At 39.7% G+C, this 14,874-nt stretch overlaps 1 pseudogene; it reads right to left on the reverse strand.

Moving 5' to 3' along the window:
- Positions 1-13,158: 13,158 nt before the first annotated feature.
- Positions 13,159-14,048, reverse strand: LOC143687543 (olfactory receptor 9A4-like; annotated as a pseudogene).
- Between the last annotated feature and the right edge of the window lie 826 nt (positions 14,049-14,874).

Raw genomic sequence — 14,874 nt, forward strand, 5'->3', positions numbered from 1 at the left:
TGTTAGATATACTGTATACATTAATGAGCAAAAGGGATGGGCTTAAGGCTTCAAATGAGAAGCTTAAGCGCCGTCTGACAGACATAGATGTTTCTATGAGTGTCCTGAAGGAAAATCTTATTTCCTGTAGCCGTAGACTTGAGATCTCCAAAAATGAGACTCAGAATCTTATTGTTAGACTATCAATTTTACAACATAAACTGAAATAGCAATCTTGCATGGCATCTGCTGTTAAAGTGAGGGCCTTGATTGGAGAGGAATGGGACCCTAACAAATGGGTATGGCTTCATAATGATGTCGATGCAGAGGTTGAAACCCTAGGTCATGCTGAATCTTCTCTAGATAACCCTGTAATAATCTTCCCTAAGGAAATAGCCACCTCACCTCCAGCCTGCCCTGAGTAGTTGTCCACCCAACCTCCACCTGAGGGGATTAGCTCTAGAGGGATTAATCCTGTTTCACCAGATGAAATTGCAAACAAATGCCCTGAAGCAAATGACTTGGAAGATATTTCTAATTCTTTTCAAGGCCCCCTCCTACCACTCCTTATTTATTTCAGGCTTATAACTAGGCTTAAGTCCCAACAGCCCCCAAAAGGTGAGGTACAAAGTATCACCTATAAGGAACTATGTTATACTCCAAAAGAACTGTATGAGTTTTCCAATTTACATAGACAGAAATCAGGGGAATATGTCTGGCAATGGATTTTAAGGGTATGGGATAACGGTGGGAGAAATGTAAACTGACTCAGGCTGAGTTTATTGATATGGGCCCACAAAGCAGAGATCCTGCATTCAGTGTTATAGCTCGAGGGGTTAAAAAAAGCATTAACAGTTTGTTAGGATGGTTGGCTGAAATATAGACCAAAAGGTGGCTGACATTACCTGATGTTGAAATGTCAGAACTGCCCTGGTATATTGTAGATAAGAGTATCCAGAGACTTAAAGGAATTATAATGTTAAAGGGATTAGAGTAGATTTGTCATGGAAAGCCTGCTCATACACCCCAGGAATGTCCAGAGAATGTGCCTTTTATCAGAACTATGAGAAATAAATTTTGAAATTAGCACCCTCATCCCTGAACAGATCTGCAGTTGCACTTCTCTGTAGGTCAGATATTACTGTGGGAACTGCTGTCACTGAGCTGGAATCCTTAAACACAATGGGGATGACTAGATTCCGAGTTGGCAGAAGCCAGGTGGCAGCACTTAATCACCGAAGACAAGGTGGACGTGGCTATCAGAATAGATAGCAGTCTCAAAGCAGGAGTTGAAGTAATCTGACTCACAGAGACTTGTGGTATTGGCTAATAAATCATGGGGTTCCTAGAAATACAATAGAAGGGGAGTCTACCAAAATTTTTTTTCTGAGCTGTATAAACAAAAGAGTTCTAGGCCAAGTGAACAAAAGTCTAACTTGAATTACAAAAACACAGAGCCATGACCCCTTAATCAATTTCCTGACTTGAGACATTTACAGACCCAGAGCTCCTTGAATGAGGGGGAGGCCAGGTCCTTTTAGGGGAGGACCTTGTTACACTACCCCAAATTTATACTGTTAATCTTCCTCCAAGCCTTCCTTAAGGAGACTGGTGACCTTTAACCAGGATACTGTGCACTGGGGAAAAGGAAATGATCAGATATTTCAGGGATTATTAGACACTGGCTCAGAAGTGACATTAATTCCAGGGTACCCAAAACATCATTCTGGTTCACCAGACAAGAGTGGGAGCTTATGGAGATCAGGTGATCAGTGGAATTTTAGCTCAGGTCCATCTCACCATTGGGTCCCAGGACCCATTCTGTAGCTATTTCCTCAGTTTCAGAATGCATAATTGGAATAGACATACTGAACAACTGGCAGAATCCCCACATTGGCTCTCTAACTCTTGAAGTGAGGGCTATTATGGTGGAAAGGCCAAGTGGAAGCCACTAGAACTGCCCCTACATAGCAAAATAGTAAATCAAAAGCAATACTGGATTTCTGGAGGGATTGTAGAGATTACTGCCACTCATAAGGACTTGAAGGATGCAGGGATGGTAATTCCCACCACATCCCTGGTCAACTCTCTTATTTGGCCTGTGCAGAAAATAGATAGGTCTTGGAGGATGACAGTGGATTATTGTAAGTTCAAACAGGTGGTAACTCCAATAGCAGCTACTGTTCTGGATGTAGTATCATTGCTTGAGCAAATCAATATATCCCTTGGTACCTGGTATGTAACTATTGATCTGGCAAATGTTTTTTCTCAAAAGCTGTTAGTAAGGGCCACCAAAAACAGTTTGCTTTCAGCTGGCAGGGTCAGCAAAAAAGGACTTTCACTGTCCTACCTCAGAGGTATATTAACTCTTCAGCCCTATATCATAATCTTATCTGCAGGGATGCTGATCATTTCTCCCTCCCACAAGACATCACACTGGTCCATTATATTGATGATATCATGTTGATTGGACCTAGTGAGCAAGAAGTAGCAACTACTGTAGACTTAATGGTAAGACACTTGCATGTCACAGGATGGGAGATAAATCCAACAAAATTCAGGGGCTGTCCACCTCAGTGAAATTTCTAGGTGTCCAGTGGTGTAGAGCATGTTGAGATATCCCTTCTAAGATAATATCTGCCCCTCCTTAGAAGGGCTCCTCCTACGACAAAAAAAGAGGCACAAAAAAAATGGGCAGAACTTTGAGCCGTGCATCTGGCTGTTCATTTTGCTAAAAGGAGAACTGGCCAGAGGTACATTTGTATACTGACTCATGGGCTGTTGCTAATGGCTTGGCTGGATGGTCAGGGACTTGGAAAGATCATAATTGGAAAATTGGTAACAAAGAGGTCTGGGGAAGAGTATGTGGATAGACCTTTCTGAGTGGGCTAAAAACATGAAGATATCTGTGTCCCATGTGAATGTGCACCAGAGGGTGACTTCAGCAGGGGAAGGTTTTAATAATTAAGTGAATAAGATGACCCATTCTGTGGATACCTGTCAGCCTCTTTTCCCAGCAACTTCTGTCATTGCCCAATGGGCTCATGAAAAAAGTGGTCATGGTAGTAGGGATGGAGGTTATCATGCATTCAGCAACATGGACCTCCACTCACCAAGGCTGACCTGGCCACAGCCACTGCTGAGTGCCCAATCTGCCAGCAGCAGAGACCCCCACTCTTCATGGAAGGGGGAGGAATTTGTTTTAACTGGAATAGACACATACTCAGGATATGGGTTTGCTTTCCCTGCATACAATGCTTCTGCCAAAACTATCATCTCTGGACTTATAGAATGCCTTATTCATCATCGCACACAGCATTGCTTCTGATCGAGGAACACACTTCACAGCAAATGAAGTGTGGGAATGGGCACATGCTCATGGAATTCTCTGGTCTTACCTTGTTTCCCATCATCTCATAGCAGCTGGATTGATAAAATGGTAGAACGGCTTTTGAAAACTCAATTATGGTGCCAACTAGGTGGCAATACTTTGCAGGGCTGGGGTAATGTGTCTCCAGGAAATTGTGTATGCTCTGAATCAGCATTCTTATGGTGCTGTTTCGGCCATAACCAGGATCCATGGGTCTAGGAACCAAGGTACCACTGACCATTACCCCTAGTGATTCACTAGGAAAATTTTTGCTTCCTGTCCCAGGAACTTTGCACTCTACTAGACCACAGATTTTAGTTTCAGAAGGGGATTGCTTCTACTAGGAGAAATAACTGTTTCCATCGAACTGGAATCTAAGGCTGCCACCTGGTCACTTGGGGCTACTTATGCCCCTGGATCAACAAACCAAGAAGAGGATTACTTTACTGGCTGGGGTGATTGGCTCTGACTATCAGGGGGAAATAGTACTGCAACTACACAATGGAGATAAAGAAAAGTTTTCCTGGAATATAGGGGATCCCCTAGGGAGTCTTTTAGTACTATCATGACCTTTGATTAAAATCAATGGAAAACTGCAACAACCCAATCCAGGCAGGGCTACCAATGGCTCTGAAACTTCAGGAATGAAGATTTGGGTCACCACACCATGCAAAGAACCATGGCCATCCGAAGTGCTTTCTGAGGGTAAAGGAAACATGGAATGGGTAGTGGAAGAAAGTAGTGATCAACATGAATTACAACCACGTGATCAGTTACAGAAATGAGGACTGTAATGCTCTTTTGTTCATGTTACAGTATTTAAGCTGTAAGATATCAAGTTTAACAATGAATATTACCCAAGGACTTGCAGCCTATCCTGGAAAGATTTAATGCATATCTGGTTGTACATGGAACAGTTTAGTACTGTTAGGTGAGGGGGAAAAATGTGTCTTTTATTGTTTTCTATTTAGAGATTAAGTATTGTTTAGGGTGATGTATATAGCTGCCAAGTTGATAAGGGGTGGACTCTTATGGTCAGATTTTCCATCAACTTGGCCAAGTGGTGGTGCCCTGTCTGGCTGGACAAGTGCTGGCCTATCTGTTGATATAAGGACATTTCATATAATTAAATCATGATCACATTGCCTGCATCCACAGCTGATTGCATTTGTAATCAGCCAAGGGGAGTGTCTCCTGCAATAGTGATGATTAATCTAATCATTGGAAGACTTTTAAGAAGGATTTGGAAGAGACAGTCTCTATTCCTGCTTCAGCCAGCAAGCTCCACCTTGGAAGTTCATACAGACCCTTTATCAGAATCGTCAGTGTCACAGCCTATCCTATGGATTTTGGACTCTATGTTCCCACAGTTATGTGGGACACTTTTGTAAATTTTATATCTATGGATATTTCCTGCTGATTCTGTTTATCTAGAGAACCCCAGCTAATACACACCCCAAAGTGTATTAAGCAGATAATCAAAAAGGATTGGCAAAGCCCCTTGAAGTATGGGAGAAAAAACATGGAACTATTAAACTTTACCATTGGAGAAACTCAAGATACTGTGTCAAACATTCAGGACATCCAAGTCAATAGGTCAAGCCTTTGATCTTGAGGCTTGCTCTTGTGAAGCTTATATATATAGCAGAGAAGCTTACTGGAGGGCCTCTTTTGTTACTCAGCTATGTTTTCTCTCTCTCTCTAAGCCCAACTCTGCAAGTGTAATCATTGTCCTCCCCTCATGTGGGACATATCATTCAGGGACGAAAATTTCCCTGGTAGCATGAGAGAGGACTTCCAGGAATAATCCTGGCCCTGGCACCATGGGATCAACAATACCATCTTGGCCAAAAGGAGGAAAAGAAGTATAGCATATAAGGTATCAATGACTAAGAGACCTCAAATAGAGTCAAGAGGCTATTATAGAGCTTACTCTAGTTAGAACATTTCTACTTATTATAATTTACTGAATCTGAACCAAAATCATTCCTGCTAATCTAAAGAATACCTAGAGCATTATATAAGATTCTACAAAGGTTCCATGCACTAGGAAAACTTTCCAGAAACCTACAACCTGCAGACTGGTCCCTGGACGAGTTAAATCCTGAAAAGCAGAGCAGCCAGCCTTTCCAGGTTATCAACTAGTTCCATCCTCCTATTCCATTATTGTTTAACATCCCCTTCCAACATGAAAAACTTAGAATGGGCCTAGCCCAAATAATCCTAAAGAATGAGAGAAAAATCGAAGGTGATGGTGACATTATGCAGAGAAGGTAGGGCTTTAAAAAATGAATTACGAGTTCTGCATTATTACATTGATATTTCTATTAGTCTCCAGTACCTTAGGGAAGCTAGAAATAAAAACATAAAATTATGGAATTGTAACCCATACCAAACTCTGAAATCTTTTCCACAAGTAATTATTGCAGTGTACTTTGAAATTCATTGCTCTTTTATATATGTTATTTTTCACAAAAAAAGAAAAAAAAGAGAAGGAGAAGTATAACAGACAAGACAGAATTTAACAAATGAGTATGACTACTGAATCATTTTATTGATATTTCTTCTGGTCTCCAGTGTCTTAGAGCAGCTAGAAGAAGAAATGAAAAATTGTGGGACAATAATCCATACCAAACACTGAAATCTGTTCTACAACTACTTGTTGTGCTGTGCTTTGAAATGTATTGCTTTTTTGTATATATGTTGTTTTTCACACACAAAAAAAGTTGTGATGATAAAAAAATATATTTATTCCTTCTAGCTACCAATGTTCTGGAGCAGCTGGAAGGAAAAACTTCAGGTGATGGTCTGGTAGTTCACGACAAACTCTGAGATTTGTCCTACAACTACTTGTTGAAGAGTGCTTTGAAGACTATTGTTTTCTTCTTTATTTGCTTTGTATATATGTTATAGTATACAATAAAAAAGAAAGGGTGGTGCAAGGGTACAGGCAGATACTTTAGCAGTTCTTTTGGAGGGCAGGAGAACGAGAGATTAGGAGGTTCAATGCAATCCATACTTTGACATGTCTTTCAGGGATTGCATAGCAGCCACATCCAATGAGTCCTTCCTGAATCCTGAAGCTTGAATCTAGATGTATTGATGTTCTTTCTGCATCCAGAAATGGCAAATATGAGCATCCAGAAATGGTAAACATGAGGGTCACCACAAAGGGATTTTATCATGAATCCAGTTCTCTAACACCCCCTAGTTCTACAGTTTTAATGGCTTGCTGCCCACAGAAAAGATGGAAAGATGTTGAGTGAGAGTTCTTAGTGTAAGGGTACCCAGGAAGTCTTTGCAGGGACCTTTAGTTTAATTTCTGTGTCCAGCCTTTCACCATGTTTCATCACTCAAAGGCTGCCTCCCACATGAGGATCTCTGTGTGACCTACCTGAGCACATTTCTGGAAGTCCATTTTAATGCTGTCTCTTCCTGAACACATTTCTGTCCTTTTGCAGCATGGTTTCTGCCTTTTCATCTTCTTTATGTCATTAGACACTCTCTGCTGCTTCTATTTGTCTCTTTTTCATGTCTATATCTTTTTCTCTTTGTACATACCCATTATGTTCCTCTCTATTTTTCTTTTTCCTATTAATGATTTTCTGTGACTTTGCTCTAGTTCTCTGCCTCTGGTTTTATGGTTCTCACTTCTCCATATTTTTCTCCATCTGTCTTTTTCACTGCCAACCTCTGCATTCTCTGTCCAAAAAGACAAAGTTTAACACAGAAATGGGAAAATGAACCAAGTAGATCTGGATGGAATATCAACTGTATCTGTTATAGCTAGGTCATGCTGAAATAATAATGGCAAGTATTTCAATGACATAACAGCCAGTGTTATTACTCTATGATGTGTGTCCACCCAGGCAGGAAGCAGATTCTGTTCATTATAATCCCTCTGTGATCCAGCTGATAAAAGCTTCATTTAGCATATTCTTGCTTAGTCACAAATGAGGGAAAGAGAGTATTTCTGAACCATGTGCTAGATCTGAAAGCTTTTCCTGAGAAGTGACTCACCTCAGTTTCATGTACATTTTACTGGTTCAAGCAAGACATATGGCAACACCTGAGTTTGAGCAGAGATGTCAAATATGCCTATTGAGAGGGTTAGCTACAGGAAGGACAACAAATATGGGTGAAAATCATTGCCTGATTGAATTATTTTTGCACTCTTTCTCTTCCTCTATGCCAAACATAGAGGACAATTTTAAGTTAGTTTCCATCAATGCCAAACTATGATAAGATCTTTTAGAACAGTCTTTGCACTATTGTACTTGGTGTGATGTAGAGGAAATATCACAGTCTATGAAGTTAGTGATATAGGAGCTTCAATCTCTGCCCCCAATACTAAATAAACTAGAAAATTGGTTAATTCTTTAAGCTCTATAAGATTCTATACTCTTATCTTAAAAGGGGGTATAGTAATTTTTTCTATCAGGAGTTATTTCCAGAATTAATATATGTAGCTGAATATATAATATATATATATAATATACATAGCTGAATATATGAATATATGAATTCCTTCTGTTCTGAGTGTTATAATTTAACTGAATTCCTTCTTACTAAACCCTTCCTTCAACATTATGTGAAATTCCTTCAATAATATTGCCATTAGCACTGCCCTGAAATTGGTAAGGACTAAGGAGTTGATAGTAACCTCTCACTTTCTTGATTCAGTCAATAAAGAAAATCTGTTGGAATAGACTGACACAGCTGTATTTGGGAGACAGATAATCAAGAATCATTATGAACTGTGAGGAATACAACTAGGTGAATGAATCTTGAGGAGAGTATGTTGAATGAAATAGGCCAAAAACGAAAGACAGATATTATTATGCCTCACTAATATGGACATACTATTGTCAGACATGGATGAGACAGAGGTCACATGCTCACTGCAGAGATATAGCAAAGTTGTCTCTGGGGGAATAGGCACCTGATGTCCTAAAAAGACTTAAGTGTTGCAAAGTTGCTTGAGTCTGGAATGGAAGGAGGCCTTGGGAAACATGTGTAACTTTTGACTCATCCTGCCACAAAGAAGCAGATGGTTCACCCGAGCTTCCTCCTTCCCATTCTTCAGTTACATTTTTTTACTTTCTTTATCTCCTAGCCCTATAAAATAAACAGTGCTGAACCTCTCCAGGTCTTTGAGTCTCCATCCGAGCTCAGAGTCCCACCTGGTCCCAGCTTTAAGTATATCTTTATCTCTTATGTTTCTTTCTCAATTTCCTGTCACCTGCCTTCAGTCCAGAACCTGAGTCATGCTGGTTGTGGCACACTATAATGTGCAAACTCTAAGAATTGAATCTGAGAGCATAGGTTATCAGGTGAAGGAAGGCTTATTGTAAAGGTCCTAGATTGTAAGCTCATATAGCAGGCACATCTATCCTTGAGTTGTAGCAATTTTTTTTTAATTGTGAGATGCTGAACTCTCTGTGTATAACCTAGTTGTTCCTCAAAATTTCTGGTTTCTGTGTTACACCTGAGACTCAGATCTAGAGTTCTGCAGCTATGAAAATCAGCATTACCACATAAAGTCACTGTCAAAAATACTGAAAAAAGATCAGATTTCAATTAAAGATGTGAATGAACATGATCTGGGTAAGTAAGGTGAAGCAGATTAAAAGGTAAAGGACAATATTAACTACGTTTTAAAACTTCAACTTCTGTGTGAGACCAAAGGAAGAGATGTTTATTTGATGCAAAAGTTATATTTTAGGTAGCACACTATCTAATCTAACTTGTATGGTTAGCTCGTTCGAACACATAATTACATGGAAATTTGAATAGGGAGTGAGATCTTGTTGGTTTGTACAGGTTGGTAGACTGTCCCCAATGCATCCTAGAGAAATCTGTGCAGAAGCTTAAAAAGAATTTGCAAAGTCCTCTTAAGGAACTGGAAAAAAGGTAGAAATATTAAACTTTCCCACCTGGAGAAGATCTGATATTTTCTCAAACATTGGGGACTGCCAATTTGATGGGCCAGGCCCTCAATCTTGGGATTTGCCCTCATGAAACTTATTTCTGCAAAGGAGAAGTTAAACCTACCTATGATTATGCATAATAGTCACCCCTAGAGAACCTGCTTTGTTGCTCAGATGTAGCCTCTCTCTCTAAGCCAACTCTGTAGGTGAGCTCATTGCCCTGTCCCTTATGTGGAACATGACTCCCAGGGGTATAAATCCCTCTGGCAACTTTGGAAATGATTCCTGAGGATGATCTAGAACTTGGTATCATGGGATTGAGAAAGACCTCTTGACCAAAAGGAAGAAGGCATATGAAGCAAAATAAAGTCTCAGTGGCTGACAGATTTCAAATAGGACCAAGAGGTCATTCTCAAGGTTATTCTTATGCAGTGTATAGCAATTTTTGGTATATTGGAGTAGCTAAAGGAAAATACCTGAAACTATTGAGCTGAAGTCCAATAACCTTGATTCTTTATTAAAAAATATTTTTATTGAGAAATAGCCACACATATAGAACCCAAACATATTAATCAATCAATGGTTAACAATATCATCACATAGTTGTGTATTCCTCACCATGATCATTTTTAGAACATTTGCATCACTACAGAAAAAGAAATGAAAAGAAAAACAAAGAACGCATACAGCCCATATTGCTCACCACTTCATTGACTAACAGTGTGTCAATTTACCCAATTTTTACCCTTTATCTCCCCCTACTATTTATTTACTTTTACCCCTTTTTTCCTCATCTGTCTATACCCTGGATATAAGAAATATCAGACAAAAGGTTTTCACAATCACATGGTCACACTGTGAAAGCTATATAGTTACACCAGTCTTCTTCAAGAATCAAGGCTACTCAAACGCAGTTGAACAGTTTCAGGTATTTCCCTCTAGCCAGTACGATATACCATAAACTAAAAATGGTTATCTATATAATGCTTAAGAATAACCTCCAGGATAACCTCCAACTCTGCCTGAAAAATCTCTACCACTGAAACTTTATTTTGTCCATTTCTCTCTTCCTCCTTTTGGTCAAGAAGGCTTTCTCAATTCCCTGATGCTGTGTCCTAGCTCATTCCAGGAGCTCTCACTACCAGGGAGATTTACTACCCTGGGAGTCATGTACCACATAGCAGAGAGGACACTGAGTTCACTTGCCAAGTTGGCTTAGAGAGATAGACCACATCTGAGCAACAAAAGAGGCTCTCTGGGGGTGACTCTTAGGCATAATTACAAGCAGGCTTAGTTTCACCATTGCAGGAATATATTTTATAGGAGTGAGCCCCAAAATTGAGGGCTCAGCCTATTGAATTTGTTGTCCCCACTGCTTGTGAGAATATCAGGAATTCCTTATATGGGGAAGTTGAATATATCCTCCTTTATCCCAAGCCCCCCAATGGAATTCTGCAAATACTTTTTTAATCTCTGCATGCAGAGATGTATGGGATATATCAGGGCATCACACTAACCTGTACAAACCAACAAGATCTCATGTCTTGTTCAAATTCCATATCATTATGGTGTTCAAATAAGCTGACCATACAAGTTAAATTAGATAATATACTACCCAAAATATAAGTTTTATACCAAATAATAGCTCTCCCTTTGGTCTTATAAAGCAGTTGAAGTTTTAAAATATGGACCATATCATCCTTTACCCTGCTTTCTGACTTACCTTTAGGCTTATCCAGATCAACTTCATTCATATCCCTAGATGAAATCTGGTCACTTTTTCAACTCTTTTTTTTTTTTTTGGCATAGACAGGCACTAGAAATCGAACCCAGGTCTCTGGCACAGCAGGCGAGAACTCTGCCACTGTGCCACCATCGCCCACCTACCTTTTCAACTTTTTAAACAGTTACTGAATGGCTTCAGTGCTCTAACTCAGAATCTCAAGTGTCACATAAATACCTAAAGTTTCAGGGAATGGCCAGGTTACACACAAATAGCTCAGTATCTCAAAATTTAGAAATAAACAGCTGCAACTTCTGAATATATGTGATTGCTGTAAGAGTTTACAATCTAGGACCCTTTACAAAGGCCTCAACATGTTAACCCATGCTCTCAATTTCAATTCTCTGAATTTGTACGTTATAGTTAGTCCATATGAGTGAGGCATGATAATATTTAACTTTTTGTTTCTGACATTGCATTCAACAAATTGTAGGCCTCACAACTTCATTCCTTCTTGCTGCCACTCAATAATCCATTGTATCCATCACATTTCCCCTTCCCTTCCCTCAGTTGTTGTACCCTTAACCCACCTCTATCCATTGTGACTCATAAGCACTGCTACCATAAACACCAGTGTGCAAATGTCCATTCATGTTCCCACTCTCAGTTCCTCCAGGCATTGAAGAATACTACAATTTTACTTTTGACTATAGACCCTAGCTTGCATTGATTTTTCTTTTCCCTGCATACTACCCATTTGTAACACCTTGAAATGTTAAAATTCATTTATTCTCCCTCATGAAAATTGTTTTTACATTTGTACATTTAAGCACCGTCATTGTCCACTCTAAGCATTCCTAAGTTATATTTGCTCAGTCTCATCCTTTATCTTTCCTTCTGGTTTCATATGTGCCCCCAGCCCTTCCCGCTCAACTGTGCTCACATTCAGCTTCATTCAGGGCACTTATATTATTGTGCTACCATCAGATAGTATGGTGCTATCCATTTCTGAATTTTACATTCAGTCCTGCTGCACATTCTGTATTCCTTCAGCACTAAATTTCCAATCTCTACCCTATTTCTATCTCCTGATAATCTGTGTCCTTAACTTTGACTCTCGAAATTCACTCATTAATGTTAGTTCACATTAGTGAGCTCATACAGTACTTGTTCTTTTGTTTCTGGCTAATTTCACTCAGCATAATATGGATGAACTCAAGGTTCATCCATATTGTTAAATGCTTCATGATTTTATCCTGTCTCACAGCTGTGTAATATTCCATCATATGTATATACAAAAGCTTGTTAAGCCAGTTATCTGTTGATGGATGTTTAGGCTGCTCCCATCTCTTGAAAAATGTAAATAATGTTACTATAAGCATTAGTGTACAAATGTCCATTTGTGTCCTTGCCTTCCGTTCCTCTGAATATATACCTAGTAATGAATTTGCTGGTCATGTGGCAATTCTGTACTTATTGTCCTGAGGAACTGCCAACTGCCTCCCAAAGCAATTGTACAATTTCACATACTCACAAACAGTGGATAAGTGTTCCCCTTTCTCCACATCCTCTCCAGCATGCATCGTTTCCTTTTTTTTTTGAATGCCTTAGAGCATTTTGAAATGCATGTGGCTGTCTTGTCAAGAAATTGCTGAAAACTATAGGAAAGTACCTGGCAACAGGTCATGAAGCAACAGGGACCATTTCTACCTTCATACCCTCATTATGACACCTGACCAAGCCCACCTCTCTCTCTCTTCCCTACCTTCTCCACAAAATACACTTTCACAGATTGATTATAAGAAAATTGATAGGGCTAGTAGAGACTGAGTAAATGTGCAATCTTTATTTCTCTAGTTTCTCCCCCATAACAAGGATATGCTTATGACTTCAAAGGATGAAAATAGCAGAATTTAAGCTATGAGATTCTAGTAGGCAGAGAATGGGTTTCATTTTTCTCTACTTTGTCTACTTCCAAGAATTGGGTGGTATGTGGGCACACTATCAGATTTCTGTGAGAATGATAATGATAAAGGAGGAGTTAAGATAACCTAGGTTATTGAAAAATCCATAAAGTGAACCATAGTCCTTAAAACTAACTTAGAAAATATTTGATCCTTGAGGAGTTGACAGCAATGTTTCACACCATCTCAACGTCAAAGGGCCTCACTGACTTTGTCATTCCTAGGAGTGAAGATGAACGGGTTCAAGAAAGGAGTTGCCATGGAAATCAACAAGGAGACCACTTTGTGCTCAGCTGCCTGTGTTTGCTTTGGTTTCACATAGAGGAATAAGCAACTGCCTTAGCCAATCACAACAAAGGTGAAGTGGGAGGCACAAGTAGAGAAGGTTTTCCTCCAGCCAGAGGCTGAGAGGATCTTGAGGATGGTGGAGATAATGTAGATGTAGGAGACAATTGTAGGGATCAAAGAACCGATGATGATGAAACCAACCATAAAAAAAAGAATAAATCCTGTGATGTGTGCCATCACAGGAGAGTTTGAGCAATTTTCTTCTGTCACAGAAAAAAATAGTCCAACACATTTTATTTGCAGAAGGTAAGCTGAAATGTGCATAGACAGGTCAGATTTCAGAAAGGAACCCAGACACCCATGACAAAATCATTGACAAGATGCAGATGCACATTTTCATAATGATGTTGTACCTCAAATGGTTACACACAGCCACACAATGGTTCACACCCATCACTCTCAGTAATGGAAACTCTGGTCCCCAAAGGAAGCAACAGGAAGAGTTGGATAGCACATGCAAACAAAGGTATTTTCTGCATCTCAGGAATCAGCAACCCCACAGCATAATAGGGACAATAATGGTTGTGTCCAGGATCTCCAGGAAAGAGAGGTGATCAAGGAAGAAGTACATGGGGGATTGTAGATGTTTATCAACACTGACAATCATGATGATAACTGTTCCCCATCAATGTCACTGAGGAGAATAAGAATACAGCAAAAAAGATGTAGTGTAGTTTTGGAGACCCATGGAAGCCTAAAAGGCAAAATTCAGTGGAACTAGAGAGATTTCTCATAATCTAGTCCTTGTTTCTGCTTTTTTTGAACCTAGAGATCAAAACAGAAGTAGACCCTTTCTACAAGGTACTGCTCTCAAAAGGGGAAGAAGACTGATTAGGATGAAGAACTCTTTCTGACCTTGTGAATAGGGGAGATGCCTGTGCTACTGAACCCTCTACATTGTTAGGACTGCATATTAAGTCATCTCAAATTAGCAGGGAGGATTCCACATTACTGTGCTGCTAGCTCCCAGAGATGGGTGAACACATCTTTTGATGTGAGGAAAAATTTCCTTCTCTCTGTCCCCAGTAAATTGTCTTCTTTCAGGGCAGACATAAAGACCTTTTATACCAGCCAGTTTGCAGCTGAGTCAATCAGGTCTCTCTACTCCTGGAATTGCCATACTTCCTTTTAGGCTAACTGTACTAATTCCATCTCTTCACAAGATAATAATATGACACTCCCAAGGATATTCAAAAGGATGGGACTTTAGAATCTGGTGCTCATCCTTACTGCAGAGACTTACCCTGGGGTCAGAAGAAAAGAAGAGGGTCTAAGACCAACATTCCCGTTTCTCTAGATTTCAAAAAACCCACATGGAACAGAAGCAAATTCTTCAAATAGAGCCAAGCTTGCCATAGTGTTTACCTCGCAGAACAGCTTTGTCTAATTTTCCCACAGCAGATCCAGTCCTTTCTGAGCTTATTAACCTGAAAAGTCCTGGAAAGAAGGAAGCCATGCACAGTCAAGGAATAGACCTTAAGCCATCAGCTACTTAGGATGTATGGGTCTCTCTTCACCTCATCCAGTTTTTACTCAAAAGCCACCTCCTCAGAGTACTCT

Source organism: Tamandua tetradactyla, chromosome 1 (genome assembly GCF_023851605.1).
Source record: "Tamandua tetradactyla isolate mTamTet1 chromosome 1, mTamTet1.pri, whole genome shotgun sequence".
Taxonomy (NCBI): domain Eukaryota; kingdom Metazoa; phylum Chordata; class Mammalia; order Pilosa; family Myrmecophagidae; genus Tamandua; species Tamandua tetradactyla.